This window comes from Manis pentadactyla, chromosome X (genome assembly GCF_030020395.1).
Source record: "Manis pentadactyla isolate mManPen7 chromosome X, mManPen7.hap1, whole genome shotgun sequence".
Lineage (NCBI taxonomy): Eukaryota > Metazoa > Chordata > Mammalia > Pholidota > Manidae > Manis > Manis pentadactyla.
The window spans coordinates 131,071,932-131,096,321 of record NC_080038.1 but is presented as its reverse complement, the minus strand read 5'-3'; the positions used below and the strand labels follow the sequence as shown (position 1 = coordinate 131,096,321).

The following is a 24,390-nucleotide window of genomic DNA, read 5'->3' as shown; positions in this document are numbered from 1 at the left end:
CAGAAAGGTGCCAATAAGACGACTGATGTCTAAAATGTCTGTTAAATGTTAAGTAAATTAGCTCATGAGGGAAACTAAAGTACATTCATTGTTACATTGGAAATATTAATAATGCTAAAGATTAGCCCCACAATCTATCTGGGGACCCTTTGCTTCCATAAGCTCTTTGGAGAAACCATTTAAATAAATTTCATCTAAAGAGACTTCTGGGTGACAAAATGGGACCTGGGCTGCTGCCCAAACAGAAGGCTCTCTGGAAAAGCCACCATGTGATAATAATAATGAGGAGGAGAAGGAGGCATCAGGATAGAAAAATTAGGAAGAGCAGGCCATGCTATTCTCCTGCTGTTCTCCTGCTCAAGGCAATGGCAGTGTGAGGAAACTCACCTCGGGAGACTGTACTCACAGCATCACGCCTTTCCTCACCTTCATTATTACTTTTATAACCCTCTTCCACCCAAAATTGCTTTGTTACAAGACATGAGAATAACAAGGAATAAAGTGCTATAAACACACATTCATCTCTTCTTCATCAGCCTCTGACCGGTCTCCTAAATTACTAAACTAACATCCTCCTTCCGCTCTCAGCACCTTATCCCACCCTCCAGGATTACGTTCTCAGCTCGCCCAATTTCATGTTGAAACGACTCCTTCCACAGTCACAGAGGACTTCTGACTCTGGTTCGATCCTGTTGACGATTCCTGAGGATTCAAGGACTTTGTGAATCTGCTAGAATGTCAGCTTCACGCAAGCAGAAGCCTGTCTGCCTGACTCCCCACTGTGCCTCAGAGCCTGTCAAATGAGTGGCCCTTCACTCACAGACACAGTCTCTCCACAATCTCTCCTTTCTACGACCTGCTTGACTGAATGACCACTAGAAAGGTTTTGGTTTCTCATACGTAATCCTTTTACCATTGTCCTGGCTCTCTTCCCAGTCTTTGGGGACATCTCAACCTTGCTCCGCACCAGCTGGGTACTGTCTTTCCTGCTCTAGTTTGCTCCGACTTCCTGGCCCAGAAACAAGTTTCTAGGCTGTTTTCATCTCTTGCATGGCGTCCACTCCCACGGTCATGCCCTGCCTCCTTCCCAGCCCAATGCTCTTCCCAAGTACATGTGGTGTATCTCTGTGCCGTCCCAGGCTGTTCTTTCCCTTCAGCATCAACATTAGTATATTTGAAGCACATTTTCCATTTTCTTTGTGTATGGGGAGAGGTGGGCAAGAGAAAGGAGAGCAGAAACTAGCCCCAGGGAAGAAAAAAAGGCATTCAGGATCATCCCTGGTGGCAAAATAATTTTAAATATATATACATCTACATGTATATATATATATATATATATATATATATACATGTATATATTTGTGTTTTTATATTTACCTTTTTTTACATCTTGCACCCGGAAGCTACTTACTCTTTATTTCCTAAAGTACTTACCAAAGCCACTGAATGTTGGTGTGAGGCATGGGCTTCAAAATATAATCCCAATCTGGACGCCCACTGGATCTTTTCATTTTCCTAAAACAAAAATATAAAGTCATATGACCAAACTTCAACTAACCTTTGGCTGGTTATAATCCTAAACCAGACAGAGAGTTGTTCTGCATGGACTTTCCATTTCTTTTCTGCTAACTTCATGGAATCATGGGATTTACCCTGATGTTTTTATTTTATTTTTATTTACTGATATTCTTACTTATTTAAGAAAAGGACTAGGAAGAAAATAACTTCAGCTTACTGCTCTTCACCAGAAATAGCACCTTATTGCTACTATTTTTCTGTGACCCTAAATCCACCCCATAATTTGTTTCCTTTTGTCCAGAGGACATTTCACCTTAATCACAACTTCATATCATAGTTGCAAAGGTACACAAAGATACATATAATGACAGTAACTACAGTTTTGTTTATAATAAAAACCTAGAAACAACTAAAATTACCCATTAGAATGGGAACCAACTACGGCAATCAATGCTAAGAAACACAATGTAAGCATGAAAAAGTATGACATACACCTATAGATGATATGAAATGTCTATGAAGCAGCATTAAGTGAAAAAGGTGGAAAGTATGTATAGAAAGAGTCCATTCCCCACCCCCACCCCCAAATAATATGCATATCTTGTAGATGCAAACATTTTTCTGGATGAATAAATAAGAAAAAATAATAGCTATACTTTTGGAGGGAAAGACTAGGGATTGTTAAGGGAAGGGACAATTAGACTTTTTCTATGTGGTTTGAAGTCTTCACCATATACAAGTATTATCAGTATTAAGTTAAATTGAACTAAAAGACAACTTGCTTCACTTCAACCCACCACCTCCACCTCCTGCACATAGGTTTATTAGGGTATTTTGTTTAATTATAAAACACTGTTCAACTTAAGTCATCATTTCTTATCGAATACTCTCATTTTTACATTTTTGTATGTTAAGTATTTTGAGAGGTTGTAGCAACAAGTTTATAAAAGATATTGCTTTTAAATATTATAGTTTCCATACTGAATAAAACACAAAATACAATTACCAATCAAGCCATTTCTGCTGATGTGTGATGGAACTCAAACTGTCAATACCTTTCTTGCAAAATATCCCCAATAGACGGAGATCTTAACTGATAATTCCCAATAAACACTTATACCATAAATGCAGGGTTATTACCCTCAAATCAATGACATGCTCTTAGCAAAAGAAAAATGCTGGTATAGATTGACCATGTTTGAAATGACTTATTATTTTTTTCTATTATATTTTATTGAAAGATAGTTGATATACAATATTACATTGGTTTCAAGTATACAACATAGTGATTCAGCAGTTATCTACACTATTAAATGCTCACCCCAGCTAGTGTAGTTATGATCTGTCAACATAGAAAGATGTTACAGAACCACTGACTATATTCTCTTTGCTGTACCTTCATCCTTGTGACTAATATATATATAATTGGGTATCTTTAGGTGTTTTTTTCTGAGGTTTGGGGGCGGTGAGATATGAAGAAAGCCAATGTACACTGCTTTAAAAAAATCCAAATGATAGATTTTAATTTAAATTGGTTTGGATTTTAGTTAAAACCTCATGACCAGGTGGTCATGGTTAACATTACCAGTGACAGGGCCAGCTGACATCATGGACCTCCTGATGTGAGGTACCATTTCTGCAGTATTCCTGCCAAGGATGTATGGCTGAGCCTGCTCATGAAGAACCATCAGACAGACCCAGCTTGATGGTCATCCTACAGAATGTCATGTCTGTACTCGAAAAAAGTCAACAGTATGAAAGACAGGGAAACACTAAAGAACTGGTCCAAATAAGAGGAGACCGAAAACCAACCACAACACAGAATCCTGGAAAGGATCATGAAACAGAAAGGGAGAAAGTACAGTTGTGGGCAAGCTGGTGACATCTGAGTAGATGTATGTGGATCAGATGGTAATGTGATACCAGTATTGATTCCTGAGTTGCAGAGTTGTATGCTAGTTACGTAGGAAAGTGACCTTGTTTGGGGGAAAGACCCTCTGGAAGTTTAAAGGTGATGGGACATCTAGCTCTCAAAACATTCAGAGAAAGACTAACGATAACACACACACACAGACAAGAGTGAATGACAGAGCCAATGAGGGAAAATGTTAGTCAGGGCAGCTGTTCCTAAGGGACTACAGGAGTTCTTTGCATTACTCTGGCAATTTTTCTGTAGTCTGAAATTGTTTCAAAATAAATTAATTTTAAAACCTATAAGGAAATCATAATTTATAGACCTGATAAATCAAGGGATAAATATTCACTGTATGAAAGGATTTATCTTAGCCATTCTATTAAAATACTGTTCCTATAGGAAAAAGTGACTTAATTTGTCAAAATTTGAATTCCAAGCATCAGCCTACCTGTTACCTTAAGCAAGTTAATTCATACCAAGTCTTTAAAAAAGGAGAGACACTCAAATATGCACTATGTTGGGTTTTAAATACAAAGAACTTAGATCTGCAGTCGTTAAACCAAGTAGTTGTTCACCAAACAGTGCCATCTGCTGGAAATAACAGACCATAACACGTATTACTCTTCCCTAAGAAAATTATTATAAAATCCTAAGGCACATTGGAGAACAAAATGACAAATGCAGAAAGATAACTAGAAGTGGAGGAAACTTTCTTTTATCAAAGGTCATCTTTATTATCGGTTAAGTTGGATTTAAGAACGTGACTTCATCTGTGGCTTCTTACTATATGCTGTGAAGTACTATCTACTTTTCATCTTCCGTACCTACCTTGTTGATTATACTCCACACTTCTGGAAAGCAGAGATTATGCCTCATGTCTCTTTGTAGCCCCAGAATTTTCCAAGGAGCCGTGCATGTAGCAGGTGCTCTGTCTGATAAGGAATCATGATTAACCACACTTGTACTGTAGTTCTGTGTGTGAAGCCTCTCTCCTTGCTAGCCTGAGCTTTTGGAGGGAAGGGCTCATGTCTTTTCATTCCCTGAACCTAGCATAATGCCTGGCACATAGTAGGTTCTTCACAGGAAACTTTTTAATCCACTTAAAATTAATAAATTAATCTGCATCTTTACATGCCCGTTTTCAAAATATTTTACAAGACATAGCAATCCTCATAAAAACCACGAGGTAAACAGGTCTTTAATGTTGTTTACTGTGGAGACACAGCCGCAAAGGTAGAGACAAAGATAGGACTTACTGATTCTTGACACAGTACTCACCATGGGTCTCACCCAGTAACAATTCATCCAAGGACTCTCAAAGAATCAAGCTGGCAGGGGACTAGAGCGTCTAGTCCAAGGGTTTTCAACAGGGGGAGCAGCACCCCCTAGAGGGCATGGTAAAAATGTACAGGGATACGGCTGGCATTAAGCAGCACACTAGGATGCCAGGAGGTCTGCATCGCGCTGGGAGACCCACGCGATGAAGCACTGAGAACTTCCAAATGCCCCATCCAACGTTGTGTGAGTGAAAAACTGCATATGATTATCTGTACCTAGACTCTAATTCCATTTTGCAGATAAAGAATATATTTTTAAAATAGAGTGTTGGTTTTTTTCTGGGAATACAACTACCATGTAAATTGAGGGAAAATGGCACTATGTTTGGTCTGAGGCTTTGCCAAAATTGATCAACATTTCCGAAAATCATGGTGTCATTTAGAGATGTGGTATTTGAGTTCCCAGTGTACAATATTCTTATAGTCATCTGCATTCACAGCTGTCACGTTTACAAGGATTATATATATAGGTGAATGCACCTGAGAGTGACTAGAATGTACACTGAAATACATATTATTGTATGAAAGTTACTTTCTTTTTATTTCTCCTTTACAATATAGTTAGGATGCTGTTTTGATGTTTATGGAAACTGTATAGACAGGTTTATCTAGTATCTATTAATATAACTTTATAATAGTAAATGGAGAGTTATAGAACATTTGTTATTAAAAGAGAACATTACTTTGATAGGGTTAACAGCTACTGATCCAGTTCAACTTCCTCATTTTATTATGGAGATACCGAGATCCACAAAGGAAAAACGAACTTGCTCGAGGTCACAGTATGAGTTAGAGGCAAGCCAGCACTAAAACTTTCTGATTCTCAATACAGGGACTGGCCTGTGCTGCTGCCTGAAAATCAGAAATACATTTTGGAGAAAAAAATAATGCTATAAATGTGGCTAGGGTCCCAGACTAGCCCACAGACAAAACTTACATAACTCACATACAGAGCTAAATGTAATGTGAAACCAAAAAACCTTTGGTTAGTGGTATAAAAACAGCAAATTTCTGAAGTAAAAGTATTGTGAATAGAAATACCTCAGCCTGGCATTCAAGGCCATTCAAAATCTGGCCCAAATCTACCTTTCCAACCTTTCTACCAATACTATCTCAGTGATTAAAGTCTGCAGTGTTAGACTGAATCTTTTTGGCCTTTATATACAGCCCAGCACCTAACACCTGGCACATAGAGTGTATCTATTATCTGTTGATGAATGAATAAACAAATGAAAATGTTTTGCTTCAATTGGACAATTTGTTTATTCACTGTTCCCCACATAGACCTGCATATTCTTATCTGGAAAACCCTACCGCTAGCTCCTCTACAGATTCCTAAAATCCAAGTCTCTTAACTCAGCCCATTGCCTCACATATCTCTGTCCTTTCTATCCAAATCATACTCAGCATTCTTTAAGGCCCAGGTCACAGGCCCTCTCTTAAAAGGCTTTCTTGGCTAATTAGCCCACTGTGATTCCTTCCCACTAACTGCACCATGTATTAATGAAGCTGCATTAAAAGTCTGGACTCCCTAGTCAAACCCATCTGGGTTTATAATCCTTTACATCTGTGACCTTGGGCAGATGACTTTACCTCTATGAGTCTCAGTTATATTTTGTATAAGATGGACTTTTAAAATAAGACCCGCCTTCAGAGGACTTACTGTAAGAACTAAAGTTAAACTAGGTACTTTATAAAAATTCCCATGCTAGGTACATAATAGGTCCTCAATATTTGTCACATAAATGCATGAATAAAATGTCTTCATTTAGATGTTAATCTTGATGACCCATCCTTCAATAACTTCTGAATAAATATAAACTCCAAACTTTATACTCTCTTGGGAACATGTACTATTTTCTGAAAACCTAAAGAACAAAAGATGCTTAATGAAAAAACAAAAAGACAAAACTTTTTAAACCAAGAATCATTATACTGCCTCTGAACTTCCCTGTGGCTAGTCACTGCCTGGCCAGGGCCCAAGCCCACAAGCTCAGCCAGTGACCATGGACTCTGTTTCCAAACAGCAGAGCAAGTGGCAGCACTATGGCAGCGGAGGAGACCAAGGAGGGTAGAGGCCGCAACCCAGGGGGCTGAGGAGCCACAGCTGCTACACGGGAATGACGTCTGTACGTGGTCTGACACAGGCATGGAGTTCTTCCTCTCCACGGCCCCTAGTCAGGATCGGGCCTAGCCCTCCCCCTGACTTCAATGACGTTGTTGTGCCAGAAGGTACAGGGAAGGCTTCCATAGTCTGCAGGAAGGTGAGACAGCGTAGTTTCACCCAGCCAAGGGCCTGGAATCAATCCATGTCACAGGACCTGGTGAGATTTTCTGTCCTGGGAATGAGAAGCAGCAAAAGGGAGAAAACATGTAGAAGCACAGAAAACCAAAGGGGACAGTCCCGGCAAATGTGGACATGTGGATCCTTGCTAAGACAGCAGCCTGTAGTCACATGTGGCTATTCAGCACTTGAAATGTGGCTGGTCCTAAGGGAGATGAGCTGTAAGTGTAAAATACATACTGGATTTCAAAGACTTGGTATGAAAAAAAGAAAAGGTATTTCTTTACCCAAAAAAGTGCTGTACAAACCTCGTATTCTTGTTAATAACATTGTTTCTCAGCAGGGCATGAGTTATCGGCTCTGATGCTACACGTGGGCTGGGGTTGAACAAATAAGTCAAGATGGTAGATGATGGCATTTCTCACAATTACAAATAAGTAAGGGGAGAGGGCCAGCCTGAACACTGCAGTGCTGGACTGCAGAGCGATCAGTACCAACTCACCATGTTTATTTCCTTAGCCACTTACATATTTGTATATTTTCCCATTTGCAATTAGCAAGTAATCTGTAGGCTGATATTTTGCTACTGTGAGAATAACCAGTCTCCCCAACACTCAGGCACCTAAAATGTTAACATCCCTTGATAATACTGATCTGAATCAATTATTTAATTGGAGGGTGAAAAAAGAGTGATTTTCAAATTCTGTCATTTCCATGGAGGCAACTCAATAAATGATGATTAGGTACCCAGCTAGCTGACAAAATCCTTCATAAGCCACAGCATAGTTTAAGTTATTTTATAGTTACAGTCACCAATGTGTGAAGATTTGCTTACTTGTCCACGGAAAGTTTGAGCTACGTTATGGGTTCAACAGGATTTTATGAACTACCCTAAGACGCAAGAGCCATGCACATCTGGGATAACCAAAGTGGGCTCCACAGTGCAATATAACTGTTACTCCAGAATACTACTCCAGAGCCAAGTACAGTTGCAAAATGCTGAGTTGGACTCAGTCAAAAGGTTTCATTATTAGGAGACTTTTAAACATTTGACTACTACACTTTGGGAAGCTAAGAAAGGAGACTGTAGAAAGCAGCATTTTCCAAATGTATTTGACTAGTGTTCTAGGGAATGCCCATCGGGAAAGACTAATGCATACCATTATCACTGGGCTAAAACTGCATTTTGCAACCAAGATAGAAAATAAAGAATCAGAACCATGGAGATATGCATGACTACTCTGTTTACATCCTCCCCCCTACAACTACAACAGCAACTTTCTAGTGTTCAGATAAAGAACACTGTGGCTTGGCGTGTTCTCACTGCATACTCTCAATTCATACAGGCTGCTTTTGTATAAGACACTTCAAATCAAATGCTCCTGTATGAGAGAAGAAATAGGAAACACTGTGTGTCTACTATGGGCTAGGTACTGTGCTAAATATTTTATATGTTAGCTCGCTTATCTCTGATAGCAATCACATGAGGTGACTACTTTATCCCCATTTTACAGTTCAGGAAATACAGGCTCAGCGTAACTTGCCAAGTTCACACAGCTAGTAAATGTCAGAGGCAGGATTCAAACTCAGCTATGTCTGGTTCTTTTTACGGTACCACTTCTGAAAGCCACAGCCCTTTGGAGCACCCCAAATGAGTTTCAGTGGGAAAGGGGAATTTCCTCTTCTAGAAGAGCTTTCAGGGTTTAGATCTGACTATGAAGGAACAAGGGGTGGAGAACCAACTTCAAGTAAGGTGATTCCCCAAATTCCCCCATTTGTGCTCCAGCTCTTTTGGTCGCCACTGTCCCAATAGGCAGACCGACCACTGACGCCAAACCGTGTAGGCCCCTGGTATGACTCTGAACTTCAATTTAGATGTACTGTCCCTTGGCTTTCACTGTAAAGTAAGAGTTCCTACATTAAAATTTTTAATAGCCAACTGATAAGTGATGAAAATATAGAAGGGTTTCAGCATTTTGATCAACTTCGGGTAATAGCTCAGACTTTGAATAGTATTCTCAATCATTAGGGAAAGGTTATTTTAATTTCTTCAGGGTGTATTTCATTCCTTTCCCCAGATTACACTTCTGTATTTCATCCAGAGATTAGAAACCTGGACTACACTTACTGGACTAGTAAATTGCCTGTTTGCACCAGTTGTACTTCAGGTAAACTGCAGGATACAGGATCAAGTAATCCTGACCTCTAGCTGAATGACTCAAAAGTATACACACACATTTCAAACATAAACGTTTCTCATCTTCTTTATAGTAACTCTGTAGGCAGAAAATATAATAGACCTTTAACATAGAAAGCCAAAATGATATAGTGAGAAAACGACGAGTTTGGGGGCCAGACAGACCTGAGTTTAAATATCACTTGCACCTCCTGCTAGCTATGGTCCTGAGAAAATTACTTCAGCCACTGGACTTCAGTATCCTCACTTATAAAATGGAGATAGCCACTATAGGTGATATACAGGGACAAAGGCAGGACATCCCCAATCTGGAATTGCTTTCAGAATGAAATTAGGAAGAAGCACTTTATAATGTCAGGCCACTGAAAGAAGTGACACAAACCAACTACAATTTGTAAATGTTTGAAGAGATTTGAGACCTTATTCCAAATAAGGTGATTAGGGTTTGGTCTCAGGAAAGCACATCTAAAGCTGTAATAAATAAGCCTTAAACAAAAGCAAGTATAATCAAACCTGAGTCAAAAATATGATTTATATTATAATCTTAAAAAAAGCTAAAAAGGGAAATACATCAATCTACATAGCCAGAAAAGGTTTTCCCTACAAAAAGAAAGCCCCAAAGTTAATGTTTTGGTGAAACACCTCTAACACTGCTCAGGACTAAGAATATAACTCATGAATATAACATCTGGTCCATGGGCAAGCATAGCACTAGAATGCCATGAATATTGTCTTTTAATATCTCACTTGCCTTTGCTCTGGGGTCCTGCGCCCACCAAGCAACTTTCTACTTACTTGATTTATATTTGCTTTCTCATATGTGTTAATTACAGGCACATGTGCTAACCAGCTAACATTACTGGTGTGGTCTGCTAGGCATTTATATTTCTCCATATAAGTTAATAAATTAGTATTCTGGTTTATACATTGGACCCTTAGGAGTTCACCTAGTATGAATCTACCTCCTATTGATATCCTCACAGAATTAAGATTCTGAAGCAAGATTATAAAAGATTAACAAAAACGTAGTATGACCAAGGGTGTGAGGAAACAGCAGATCCTCAGGCCTAGCAACTTTTCTGAAAAAGAATTCGGCAATGTGTTATCAAAATGTGTATACCCTATCACCTAAACAATCCTACTTCTAGTAATTTAACTCTAGGAAATAATCACAAGTAAAAAAGCAAGACTGTTCACTAAAGCATTGCTTATAATAACTAAAAATTACACATTTGGGTTGTAGAATCTAAAAACAAAACAAAATGAACAAAACAGTAGTAGACTCATACACACTGAGAAGTGGTTGGTGCTTACCATGGGATAGGGGTTGGGGCAGGTGAGTGGCGAGGATGAGGGGGATAAAGGGGCACAAAAATTCTCAATCATAATATAAGTTGGTCACAGGGCTCGTAGTGCAGCATGGAGAATACAGCCAATGATTTTGTAACATCTTCCTGTGTTGATGGACAGTAACCGCACCAGTGGGAGTGAGGATTTAATAATGTGGGTAAATGCTGAAACACTGTGTTGTATACTTGAAACCAATATAAGATGGTATATTGGTATAATGTTATCCACATCATTAAATCCTCACCCCGGTAGTGTGGTTATTGTCCATCAACACAGGAAGATTTTACAGAACCATTGGCTATATTCTGCATGCTGCACTGCCATCCCTGAGTCTGTATATTTTACATAAGGCCTGTATATTAAATGGACTATGAAGTCAATAAAAAGAAGAATGTGACTCACTATTTATTGACACTAAAAAATGTCCTCAACATACACATTAAGTGAAAATAGCATTTGTGATATCCCATTTGTCCGAAGTTATATACATCTTTGCACGTGCAGTATTTCCCTTGTATTTCCTACATATTATATACCCATGAGTTCTGCCATGGTTTATGAAACACTGCATATTATAATCACCTTTTGAAAATTCACAATGCCTTTTAATATAGTGAATACTCTTGAAATCATTGTCTTAACATTGTTTAACCTTGCATCGCCCAAAGTAACCTCATCATTGAATCCTTTTTTTTACATAACACCTTCTAAAATCCCAAGCAAAAATAAAAAAAAGTATGAAACTAACTAGTTTCTAGAAAACTCTTTGGGAAACACAAGCATCATAGAACTGATAGATTATTCACCAGGATGTTATTAGTTTGTCAGTCTTTCTATCTACCAAAAATACATGCCATCTTTATAAAAGTAGCTATCTGCAAAAGAAAAAAATTCCAGACATACAAACTATAATGAATGCCATTTGTTGAGAACCTACTCTGTCATGCTAAGGGCTTTACATATTCTGAAACTGAGGATGAAATGACATGAGGAGAAATCAAGCCTCAGAGATTACATGACCTACCAAAACTCATGCAGCTAGTAAGTGGCCATGCCTCAATTTAAACCATAGGTCAGCCTGAGTCCAATATGTGTGTTCTTTTCACCACACTACACTGTGTCTATTCCACAGGATCTTCTTCCTTTAAGGCCCCACTTATAGCCAGGCAGCCTGCCAACCCCGGTGACACCCCTCTGGTTTCCCACGTGCCTCTTTCAAACCTCAAGAAGAGGTAAGAGAAAGTAAAGTACCTGGCACGGCGGCTGAAATGTAGTAGATTTAACACAGCAATTCCTTTAATGATCGTCCTTTGAATGGCTATAACATCAAGAACTTACCTACTTTCTTGAGCTCTTAGATGTGTTATACAACTTTAAATTGATGAAAATTAAGGCTTTAATATTTATTAAGTATATGATATTTACATACCTGATTTGGAAAAAAGTAAGATGGTGGCATCAAGTACTTACTTCAAATTTCACAAAGTGTAGATTACATTCAACTTGTCTCTATATTCTTCAGGATTTCCCATAGGGGGTACATTACAAATTTGGTGGTTTTCATCTGAATGCATATAGCTAGTAAAAGAGAAAAAAAGTGAAGGGGAAGGAATTTTTATACCAAACTGACATTGTGGATTTCCAGTTCACGGAGATTCAGGCACATAACAATAGTAGGTTGAAAAAACAGGCCCTTCATTATATTCTGCATTTAAAAGTCTTTTTATTTAAAATACTTTGGTTTCTAAATGTCTCTAAGACTCAAATGGGACTCAATATACTGCCCAAAACACTTAAGAACCTTTTTGCCTGTGGATAGATTTTTTTTTAATCCTTCCATTAGCAAATGGCTTTACTTTTTATCTTTCACTTAATCCCCCTTCAATATACTAAATAACCTATCTTGCAACCTCAGCTGTAGAGTTAGAAAACTAAATAGATGAAGAAGAACTCATATTTCTAAGCACCCAGAGATTTGAGGGCCTACTGTGTGTAAAATGCCATGATTACCAATGAAAGGTCCGGAGGACATAATCTGTGTGAAACTTTTGTGTTTGAAAAAGAGAATGATCATTAAAAACAGGACATGGAAAACAAAAACAGAGAGGTTTCAAACTAGAAAGGACTGATGAAGAGGTAGAAAATGTCTGGTCAGAAATAAAGAGACTGTTTTATCACTCAAAAGTAAAAGTAGGAGTAAAAGAGAGATAAATAAACAAAAGGAGAAACAATGATGCTTTCCTTTTGAATTACTTATTCAACATACAATTTATGTCTTGGCTTCTGTCTAATAAATTACATGCAATCCTTACAGGATGCTACCTCTGTGTGTATATGCACAATAAAACTGTTCGCTCACAGTTGCAAAGGTTATTGATGCCCACCTCTTTCTATTCATTTTTATAACCCTAGTGTCTGGTACATAATATGCCCTTATTAAATGTTTGTAGAATGAATGTATCCTACTTAAAGCCAAAATACATTTTAAAACAGCTATGAAATAAATAACTAATTATTGTTAAGTCTACAAACCAAATCTTAGTGCTAAAGAGAAAGATTAAATTACTCTATGATAATGCATATCAAGGTTCACTATGTAAGAACCAGCTTTGAGCCTAGAGCAGGAAATATCTGCACTTAATAGGAGACAGATTATGCAGCAAAAACTGTGTTAAAATCTCTAATCGAGGTAGAAACCCTATTTTAAACCACTGGCCTTATGTATGGGGTGTGTAAGGCTTTGTAGGCCATTTTCAGAACTTTGGCTTTTACGCTAAGTGAGATGGGAAGTCACTGGAAGATTGTGAGCAGATGATTGACACAAGTCGACATTTAAAAAGGAGTGCTCTGAATGCTGTAATAAGAAAAGACTGCCAGAAGACAGGGGTGGCAGCAGGGAGCCCAGCTAGGTTTCTGCAACCATCCAGGTGAAATAGCATAGTATCTTGGACCAGGTGACCATGGTGAAAGTGATGAGAAGTGATGGACTCTAAACATATTTTGAAAATAGATTCACATGATCTGCCAAAGGACTGGAATGGATATGATGTATGAGTGAAGAATGATAAAGCAGAATCGAGGATGATGCCATCCATGGTTTTGGGGCCAGAACAACTGGAAGGATGGAGTTGCCATTTACTGAGACAGAGAAGATGACAAGAGAAACAGGTTTGGAGGGAAGATTAGAAGTTCATCTTTGGCCATGGTAGGTGTGAAATGCCTATTAGACATCCAAGTGGACATGTCAAACAGACAGTTAAATAGACAAGTCTAGAAAGCTAAGTGTCATTGTGGTATCTAATACTATGAGACAGGATTACATCACCAAGGTGGGAGTATAAATAGAGAAAAAGTTCAAAGACTATGAGTCCTGGGACCCTCCAACATTAAGACGTTGGAGAAATGAGAAGATAGATAAGCAACCAGTGAGGCAGGAGAAAACCAGGAATGAATGGTAACCGAAGAGCCAAATGAAGCAAGTACTGTAAGGAAAAAACAATGACCAGCTATGGTAACCATCGGGGAAATCAGCAGGCACAGCACTTCAAGGAGAATCCAGGACTATGGGGCTCCCAAACCATTCGGCCTAACTCACTTCTATGACCTCAAACAGATTGCCTAGTTCTGAAAAAGCGCTATTACAACAGAGTCCTCCTTCTCAGGGGGCCCAAATAAATGACCTTTGCCCTGATTAGATTGAAGTTTTACTGCATGCATGCATAATCTATTACTATGAGCCATGTAGAAAAAATACAACCTTAAAAACTAATTTTCTTGACTTTTTTATTCTGAGTCTGAGAATATGAGATGTGACTGTAAAGCATTAAGTTCAGTTTTTATATAGTTGATGAGAATAGCTTCCTGTATGATCATACTTTTTATGTTTACTACCTTTCTAACCAAATGACTTTCAACATGAGCAGCCATCCTGACTCAGACATCACAGTCTGTCGTCCTAAAATTCTGCTGCCAGATATTAGAAGTGACACGCACAAAAAAAGCATAGGTGATCACCTTTGGCAGTGGTTAGTATTTCCTGGCCTCTCTTAGTAGCTATGTTTACTGCTGCTACTCATAAACATGCCCTGTTCCTTTCAATTCTTCGTTTCCTATCTACAACACCTTACAAAGATAATCTTCAAAAATTTTAATATAGTTACTAATTTAAAAAGAATATCTTTTTACTGAGATAAATCAGAGTTGGAAAGTACCACCATTTGGGGCCTGTTTCTTGAATGAAGTTCAATAGACCCTTTTGCCTAGAAAAATACACATCAATAAAAATTCCCAGGTGTTTGATACAGTCCATATTAAAAACTCCTAATTCACCTCTCTCATTTTACAAGTGAGGAAATTAAGTTTATGAGAGATCAAGTTAACCTACCCACGGTCAAAAGTTTGGCATAATACATTCTCTAACTATTCTTTTCCTTTGGAACACCTGGGCTAATGTAAAATAAGATAGTATCCTTCAAAACAATGAAGTCTGGTTCATTTCTATGAACTTAGGATTGACTTCTAAAATGGAACCAGCAGAGATGAAGAATCTAAAATCCAAATTTCCTAATTCCATGTTCTGTGTTCAGAAAACTATTCTACACTTGCCTCCTTTAATATACTTCACATAAGTTTCAAGGAATAACTTCCTTCGTCCTAATATTTCAAGTCTTATATTTTGCCCATAATGAATCATGATTTTATACATTATGTGATATATTCCCCTCTCTGTCTGTCTTAACTGAAGAGTACAAATCTTATCCAACAGTTTCAAAAAACCTTAGAGTTGGAACATTAAATATCACCTGTCCATTTTCTTACCCAAAGCAGAATTGCCCTTTATAACGCATTGAGCACTTACTTACTAGGGACCAGATACTATGCTGGATGTCTATGAATGCCTATCAGCTGGGTCATCCAGGCTCTTCCTACAAACAGCCAGGGATAAAGCACTCACCAATTCTTGAGATTGCTTATTCAACTGTTAGCTCTAATTGTCAGCAAATTCTTTCTGATACTCAGTTGATACTTGCTACTAGACTCCATTGATACCAGACCTGTCCTCTGAAGAAGCACAAATCTAAATCTAATCTATCATATGGCAGCAACTAAAGAAGAGAGTTAGGATCCTTTCCATAAGTCTGTTCTCCAGATCTGTCAATTCTTCCTCAAATCACAGTATTCGATGCTTACTACAGGAAGGGGATAAAATTGCTATGCAATTTTTCAAACCGTAAGTCTAAGGTTATATCACACATACATCCTAAAAATGAAGATTCTATTTGAGAACTCCTACATCTTGAATTAATTTTTAAATTAATGAGGTAACTAAAAAGACACTGTAATCGCGTTTTGAGTTCAACTCTAGCAGTAACCAATCTTGCAATACCCCAATTTGCTTCACTTTCCCAATGATATATAATTGTAATATCAACATGGTTGAAGAGGTAGAAAGTATTACTTTTGCTGAAGTCAGACTGCAAAAGGATAAAGAATTTTTAAAGAAGTCTAAACTTCTAGAAACTAAAAAACACAGAATTTGATCATGGAATAAAAACGAAATACACTAGCTCTAAAAAAATCGAGCTACAAATTAAGAACATAGTAACTGTTGAACCACTGTGTTGTATACTTGAAACCCATATAAGATTGTATAACAACTCTACTTCAATAAAAAAAATTAAGCATACCACGAAGTAAACGTGTTTCTGTAAGATTAAAACTGCAGCCATGTGCATCTGGCCTAAAATTAAGATGTTAGATCTTATTATGTCGATGGACAGTGACCACACTGGATGGGGTGAAGACTTGATAATATGGGTAACTGTTGAACCACTGTGTTCTGTATTTGGAACCAACATAAGATTGTATAGCAATGATACTTTAATAAAAATAATAATAATAATAATAAAAATTAAGATGTTAGTTAATTCTATAGTCTCAAAGTTGTTACAAAGGAATATTGCAAAATGGTAAAATTCATAAATGCAGGTCTCTCTGGATTTTTAACCACACAAAACTATGAATACAAATAAAGTAATAAAATGTTATCAGTATATAAAGCTTAAGCATATCAAGAGTTTGGGCATTATTCATGGCAAAAGTGATGAGGCAAGAAAAAATAGAAGGATATGTTCAGAATGTTAATAGTGGTGTCTCTAGGTGGTGAGATTACAGGCAATAGTTTTCTACTGCTTCTTTATATTTTGCTGTACTTTCCAAATTTTCTATAATGAGGGTGTTATTACATTTATAATCAGAAGCATCAAACAGACAAAAAGCGCATTCAACTCTCCCAATCAGCCACGTATTCAGTAGTTCACTCCCTAGTAGCCACAACTATATCTGAAGATAATTATCCAAACTTCCTAGATCAGTGCCTCTTAAACTTGAGAATTCATATGAGTCACCCAGGGGTCTTATTAAAATGCAGATTCTGAGTCACTAGGTCTAGGCGGAGGCCTGAGATTCTGTACGTCGAACAAGTTCCCTATGCCAGCACTCCTGGTCCTGGAACACACTTTGAGAACCAGTGCTCTCCTCCAGAAGAAAGAAAAATTTTGACTGCTCTTTTCTGGTAGAAACAGTTAAGGGAGAATGAATGACTCTTTTTCCCTGGGAATTTAGGGCAGCGTTTGAATCAAAGTTTTTATAGGTTGGATTGTGTCCTCCAAGAAGGTATGTTGAAGCCCTAACCTCTAGTCCCTGTGAATGTAATCTTTATTTGGAAAGAGGGTCTCTGCAAACAAAATCAAGTTAAAATGAGGCCGAGTGGGCTGTAATCCTAATCCAATAGGGCTGGTGTCTTCCTAAGAGGAAAAGGCTATGTGAAGGCAGGGACACACAGGGAGAAGGCCTTGTGAGGACAGAGGCAGAGATTGGAGGCAGCCACAAGCCAAGCAACCCCAAAGACTGCCGGCCGCCACCTGAAGCTAGGAGAGGCATGGGACAGTCTCCCTCAGAGCCCTCAGAAGGAACCGAACCTGCTGACACCTAGAACTACGAGACAAAAAAATTCGTTGTTATTTTAAGCTTCCCATTTTGTGGTACTTTTTAACGGCAGGCCTAGCAAACTAAAACAAGGGTTAACAATGTAAGCTTTGCAGACAGCCCATTCCTAGCCACAGGACCATAACCAAGTCATTTAACCTCTTTGAGCCTCAGTTTCCTCTCTTTAGAAGTAGGGACAGTAAGAAGGCTGCTCACAGGGTTGCTGAGAGGATTAAATAGAATGATATATGTAAAGTACTCAACGCAGTGCTTGGCATAGGAAGCCTTCAATAAATAGTAGCTATTTTGTTGCCCAGGCCTTCAATCTTCAGAAAATGAGTACAGATGAGCTTTGTCAATTACTATATTGGATAATCTACAACACATAGGACTCCTAGATTAAGAATTATGGCTCTGAAAATCTAAGAATTGAGGGTGATGGCCCTGAAGGAATTTTAGCGATCATTAACCACTGATAATAAAGAAGAGGGTAAGAGTGGCCATGTGGGGGTGCATCAGCATCAGCTTGGAGTGGAGAGTAAGTACTGCTCACTGCAGTGCTGTCCCTAATTGCAAAAAAACTAGAAACCACCAAACATATCTATCAGTACAGGTAAATGAAATATGCTATAAGTATATAGAGAAATAAAATGCAGCTAGTAGATCTGCATGTATTGGTTCAGAAGTATGTCCACGATATATACCAACAGAAGCTGCAAAGCAGAGTGGTTAAGGATGTGGACTCCTTGATCAAACTGCCTAGGATGAAAGGTCAGGTATGGCATGCCCTAGTCACACAGGCTCGGCCAAATAGCTTAACCTCCCAGTGTACTGGCTTCCATACCTATAAATAATGTAGAGGTCATAACAGTACTTACCTTAAAAGGGTCTGTGAGGATTAAACCAATCCATGAAAAGCACTTTAACCATTGTTGGACACAAAGAAAGTACCTAATATGATAGGTAAAGTGGTAACAAGGTCCTTCAGAATCTGAATACTGCTTATCTCTCCAGATTTATTGGCCACCACAGCCTCTACTTGTGACCTGCTAAATTACTAAAAAGAATCTTTATTCTGTGCTCCCACTGCAACCATCTTATATCTCTGTCACTTACCACATCAAACTGTAATCAGTGTATTTACGTGTTTACACCCCTGGTAAATTTCGTCCCCTAGGACATCACAAGGCTAGGATCTTGGTCTGGCTCATTCATTCATTCATTCAGCAAGTATTTTTGAACATCTACTATGTGCCAGGTATTTTTTAACTATGTCCTCAGAGCTAATATCCTGTAGGTGCTCAAATAATACAAAAGGCATTTTGGTATGGTGCAAAGAGAACAGAATTTGGACGGAAAAACATTGGGATGGAATTCAGATTTTGTCACATATAGTCTTTTGCTATGTCAATCTATCTGGGCCTTAGTTTCCTAAACTGTAAAATGAAGCTACTACTGCCTCATAAAATTGTTAGCTGGTTTTAGTGAGAAATACGGAGAGATCCAGCATAGCACTGGGAATGGAATAAGGTCATTAAACTTTAGTTTCCTTCCTTCTAGATGTTAAAATCATGCTTTAGAACTATAATTAAATTTCCATTTCCAATCTTATTTGGGCAAAATCTCCTGCTGAAAACTATAAATAGTAAATACAGCATAACAAATATCTCCTTAAAACCAACATGAGCATAGTATGTACAACACCAAGAGGGAATCCTAATGTAAACTATGGACTTGCACGATTATGATGTGTCAATGGAGGTTTACCAGTTGTATCAAATGTACCACTCTGGGGGAGATGTGGATAATGGGGGAGGCTGTGCATGTGTGGGGCAGAAGGTACATGGAAATCTCTGTACTTTCCTCCTAATTTTGCTGTGAACCTAAACCTGCTCAAAAAAAATTTTTTTAAAGCAACATAAGCTAACAAGAAAGTAAGAAACCACCATGCCAAATACTAAGGGAAAGGAGAAAGCTGAGAGGTAATCTGGGTAAGGGAGCACTGAAGCTGCTATTGCCCTAAGGGCACCTGCTGATCTAAACAAACTTGAGCTTTGGTTTGGAGAGCCTGAAGGGATGAAGAGAAGAGAGCTCAGGGAGGGCCCTTCCAGGTGAGAAGCCTAATATGAGACCTTCTGCACATTAATCTGAGACCACCAACTCCTCCCAAAAGCAATACCCTCAGGGTAGAGGAGACAGAAGGGAACCTGCTCCACACCCCCAACAGATTATAGATTAGATGGCCTTGATGCTAAACAGAACAAGGGATAGCGGGTAGCAAAAGAAAATTGTCCTTGAAAAGTTGTGAACATAGGTCAGCCTAACGTAGATTTGCAGGCTGGATTCATGTCAACTAAGTGGCCCCAGACAGTCCAAGTTGTGAATTTGCTTTAAGGTGGTCCCAGACTAGTATTTTCCAAAGATGCCTGGCAGAAGTAAATGAAAGTCCTCTCTGGAGGAAATTACTTTGACCTTAGGACTCAAAGAAACTACACAAACAGGTGTTGAGGACAATGAGTATATAGTCAAAAGAATGACGCATACAAAGAAAAGGGGCAGCATGATCAAGAACGAGCAGAAATAAACCTGCAAAGATTTCAGATTCAGGAATGATCAGAGGCAGACTTAAAATCAACTAAATGTAATATATTGAAAAGAAATCAAGTATGAGCTAAAAAGCATGCTCACGAAATAGAAAAGTATATAAAATACTGACTAGGAGATTCGAAAAACAACAAAATAAAACTTGTACAATGAGAAAGATGATTACTGAAATTAATATTCAATGCCTATGTTTAAGAAACGAGTGAAGAGAAGATGTACAGAGACTGGGGGCCAGGCCAGAAGAACACAGCATGGAAAAGGAACAGAAAGTACACAAGGGAGGTGAAGAGACATGGAGGAGAAAATAAGAACATTTAACATATCTTTAATTTTGAGCCTGAAAAGGAAAGAAAATAACTGACAATGGCTGAGAATTTCAGAACTGATAAAAGGCACCAATCCGGGAACCTCAAGGTATTACAAACAGGATTAAAAACAAAGCAAAACAAAAACCTATAACTAGACACATAAGAAACTGCACAATACCCTCTAAAGAAAGAGGTTGACTGGGAAGCATAAATGAAAGGAATATAACAAAAATACAAACCATCTTAAATTTTAGAAGAATTACAACAATAAAAATGCAAACCATATTTACTTTTCAAAAAAATATTAAATTTCATGGAATCTGAAATGCCACCAATTGTAAAGTATCACTATTTTATGTGCTGTTAAGAAAACACTGCCAATTAAACTTCGACATGCCAACAACTGGAAGACACATACTGATGTCATTAATGTTAAAATACGGAGAAACATGAGTCTTAGAATCAGTAAAATGTGAAATGTAAAAATAGGAAACAAAACATACAATAACAGAACTGAAACCAAATGTCATATATATATAAATGTAAATGGCCTTAATGCCTACCTACTAAGAGGAAATGATTTTTCAGAAAATACAAGGCAAAACTCCAAAATACGCTGTCCACAAGAGGTACATCTAAAACAAACAGATTCTGAAAAGTCAGAAATGTAAGGATACGTGAAGTTATGCCAAGCAAATATATGCAAAAAGAAAGCAAGGGGGTTAGATTTTCTCCTCCAGACATGACAGAATAACATGAGACCAGATTTGCTTCTTCACCTTAAACACAACTAAAAAAAAAAAAATGAGTAAAATAAATAAAACAAGTTTTTCAGACCTTGGATAACAAAGAACAGTAAAAGAATGATCAGCAAGAGAAGGGAAACAAATAAGGTGAGTTCTACAATTGCCTCAAGCTTATTTGCCAGAATTTTCAGGTTGTGGTGCAAAGAAAGGGTACCCAAACAGAGCACCAGTCTCCCCGAGTTGAGAAAACAAAGATCAAAGTCTGGAGAGCCCACGGGCGCTAGATTTTTGGGGCCAAAGTACAAGAGAGAAGAGAGCAGCACAGAAGTTTCTGAAGACATGCAGAGGGCTCTCTTTGATCAGAGTATGGATCAGTACGTGCATGTAAGGTGCGCCAGTGTTTTATTTACTGCCCTTCATTTCCAAACTCATGCTTGCTGACCTCTATGAAAATATTTCCTTTGCAAGGTGGTTGAATGAAGCTGTCAGTAGAGGGCGCTGGACAGACACTGCAAGAGAAAAAGGGTTTCGTCTCCGGGTTGGGAAGCGCTCACTCCACCTGCTCCTGTTTCTCGAGAATAAATTCATGGATTCATGTATCACAACAAAAGGAGAGAGAAAAAGACATCAGGCTGGGGGTAGGGAGGGATGACTAGGTGGAGCACCTAAAATCTAGAAAACATTTAGGGAATGAATCTACTCTGCATGATAATATAACAGTAGGTACATGTCAATACACATTTGTCCAAATCCATAATGTGTACAGCACCAAGAGTGAACCCAACTGTAAGCTCTGCTCTTTGGGTAATAATGGTGTATCAGTGTAGGTTCCTCAACTCTGGTGAATAATGTTCGTAACAAGGGAGGCCATGCACGTGTGGGGGCAGGGGGTACAAGAGAAATCTCTGTTACCTGCTGCTCAGATTTCCTTTGAACTTAAAATTGCTCTAAATAATAAATTCATTTTGAAAAAAGATACACCAAGTGCCTTCTGATGAAAGAACACACCACCTGGACAATTACATGTAAGAGAATGAAACTAAATGATTGTCCAACTCAATACACAAAAGTGAACTCGAAATGGATCAAAGACCTGAATGTAAGTCATGAAACCATAAAACTTTTAGGAGAAAACATAGGCAAAAATCTCTTGAAATAAACATGAGCAACTTTTTCCTGAACACATCTCCTCGGGCAAGGGAAACAAAAGCAAAAATGAACAAATGGGACTATATCAAACTAAAAAGCTCTGTACAGCAAAGGACACCATCAGCAGAACAAAAAGGCATCCTACAGTATGAGAGAATATATTTGTAAACAACTTATCCAATAAGTGGTTAATATCCAAAATATATAAAGAGCTCACACACCTCAACACACAAAAAACAAATAACCCGATTAAAAAATGGGCAGAGGATCTGAACAGACACTTCATAGAAGAAATACAGATGGCCAACAGGCCTGTGAAAAGATGCCCCACATCACTAATCATCAGGGAAATTAAAATTAAAACCACAATGAGATATCACCTCATACCAGTTAGAATGCCCAATATCCAAAAGACAAGAAACAACATATGTTCGTGAGGATGCAGAGAAAGGGGAACCCTCCTACACTATTGGTGAGAATGTCAATTGGTTCAACCACTGTGGAAAGCAATATGGAGGTTCTTTAAAAAACTAAAAATAGAAATACCATTTGACCCAGTAATTCACTCCTAGGAATTTACCCGAAGAAAATAAGATCCCTGATTCAAAAAGGCATATGCACCCATATGTTTATCGCTGCACTATTTACAATAGCCAAATATGGAAAGAACCTAAGTGTCCATCAATAGATGAATGGATAAAGAAGATGTGGTCCATATACACAATGGAGTATTATTCAGCCATAAAAAAGAAAATTCTCCCATTTGCAACAACATGGATGGATCTAGAGGGTATTATGCTCAGTGAAATAAGCTAAGCAGAGAAAGACAAATACCAAATGGTCTCACTCATTTGTGGAATATCAAAACAAAGCAAAACTGAAGGAACAAAATAACAGTAGACTCACAGACACTGAGAACAGACTAGTGGTTACCAAAGGGAAGGAGCTGGGAGGGTGGGTAGGGTAGGATAAGGGGAGTAAGGGGCACCATAATTCTCAATCACAATATAGGTAGGTCACGTGGAAGGCAGTACAGCATGGAGAAGAAGACCAATCATGACTCTATAGCATCTTTCTGCATTGATAGACAGTGACTGCAATGGAGGGGGTCAGGACTTGATAATATGGGTGAATGTTGAAACCACTGTGTTGTTTATGAGAAGCCATCATAAGATTGTAAATCAATGATATCTTAACAAGAAAGAAAGAAAGAACACACCACTACCTCATCTCACTAAAAAGATCAAACCTAAATGTGATCAAGCTGCTGGGTCCATCTGCCAATTTGCAGGAAATAAAGGATAGAAGAACACACATCATTGTTTGAATAAATAACACCGGGATGACAAACGGATAAACATATGATAAATCAAGCACAGAAAAATGCTGGTTGTAGAATCTATGTGCTGGGTATATAATTCACTCAATTTTTTCTGTTGGAAAATGCTTATAATAAAATATTGAAAAGAGATACATAAAATGGTCAAATCTAAACTATAGTTTTTAGGGACATCAACTTGGGTGATAAAACTATAAAAGAAACCCAAGGAAGTGATAGGATAAAAGTTTGGATAGTGATTACCTTAGGGGAATGAAAGCTGTTAAAAATGGGTAGGGATGCATGGATTCCTTCTGGGGTGGCTGACCAATTTCTATTTCTTGACCTAGTTGGGTTTTACAAAGGTGGTTCATCAAACTCTGTATCTGTTCTGTGTGGTTTTCCGTATCTGTATTTTACAACAAAAAGGGTTTTTTTTTAAATTCCATATCCTTTGACTCAGCAATTACACTTACATGAATTTATCCTAAAGTAATACTTAAGTAAGAGTACACAGATATTTGTACAGAAATAATGATCACTTATTGAGTGTCTACTAAGTACTAGACAGTGTTGCAAGCACTTCACAGGTATTATCCTACTTATCCTCACAACAACCCTATGTGGATACACTATTCTTATTCCCATTTTACAGATAAGACTCAAGAGAGGTTGAA

General features: G+C 38.1%; 1 pseudogene; it reads right to left on the bottom strand.

Moving 5' to 3' along the window:
* Nucleotides 1-24,390, bottom strand: part of LOC118929219 (transmembrane 9 superfamily member 2-like) — a 70,095-nt pseudogene that overhangs the window by 29,900 nt on the left and 15,805 nt on the right.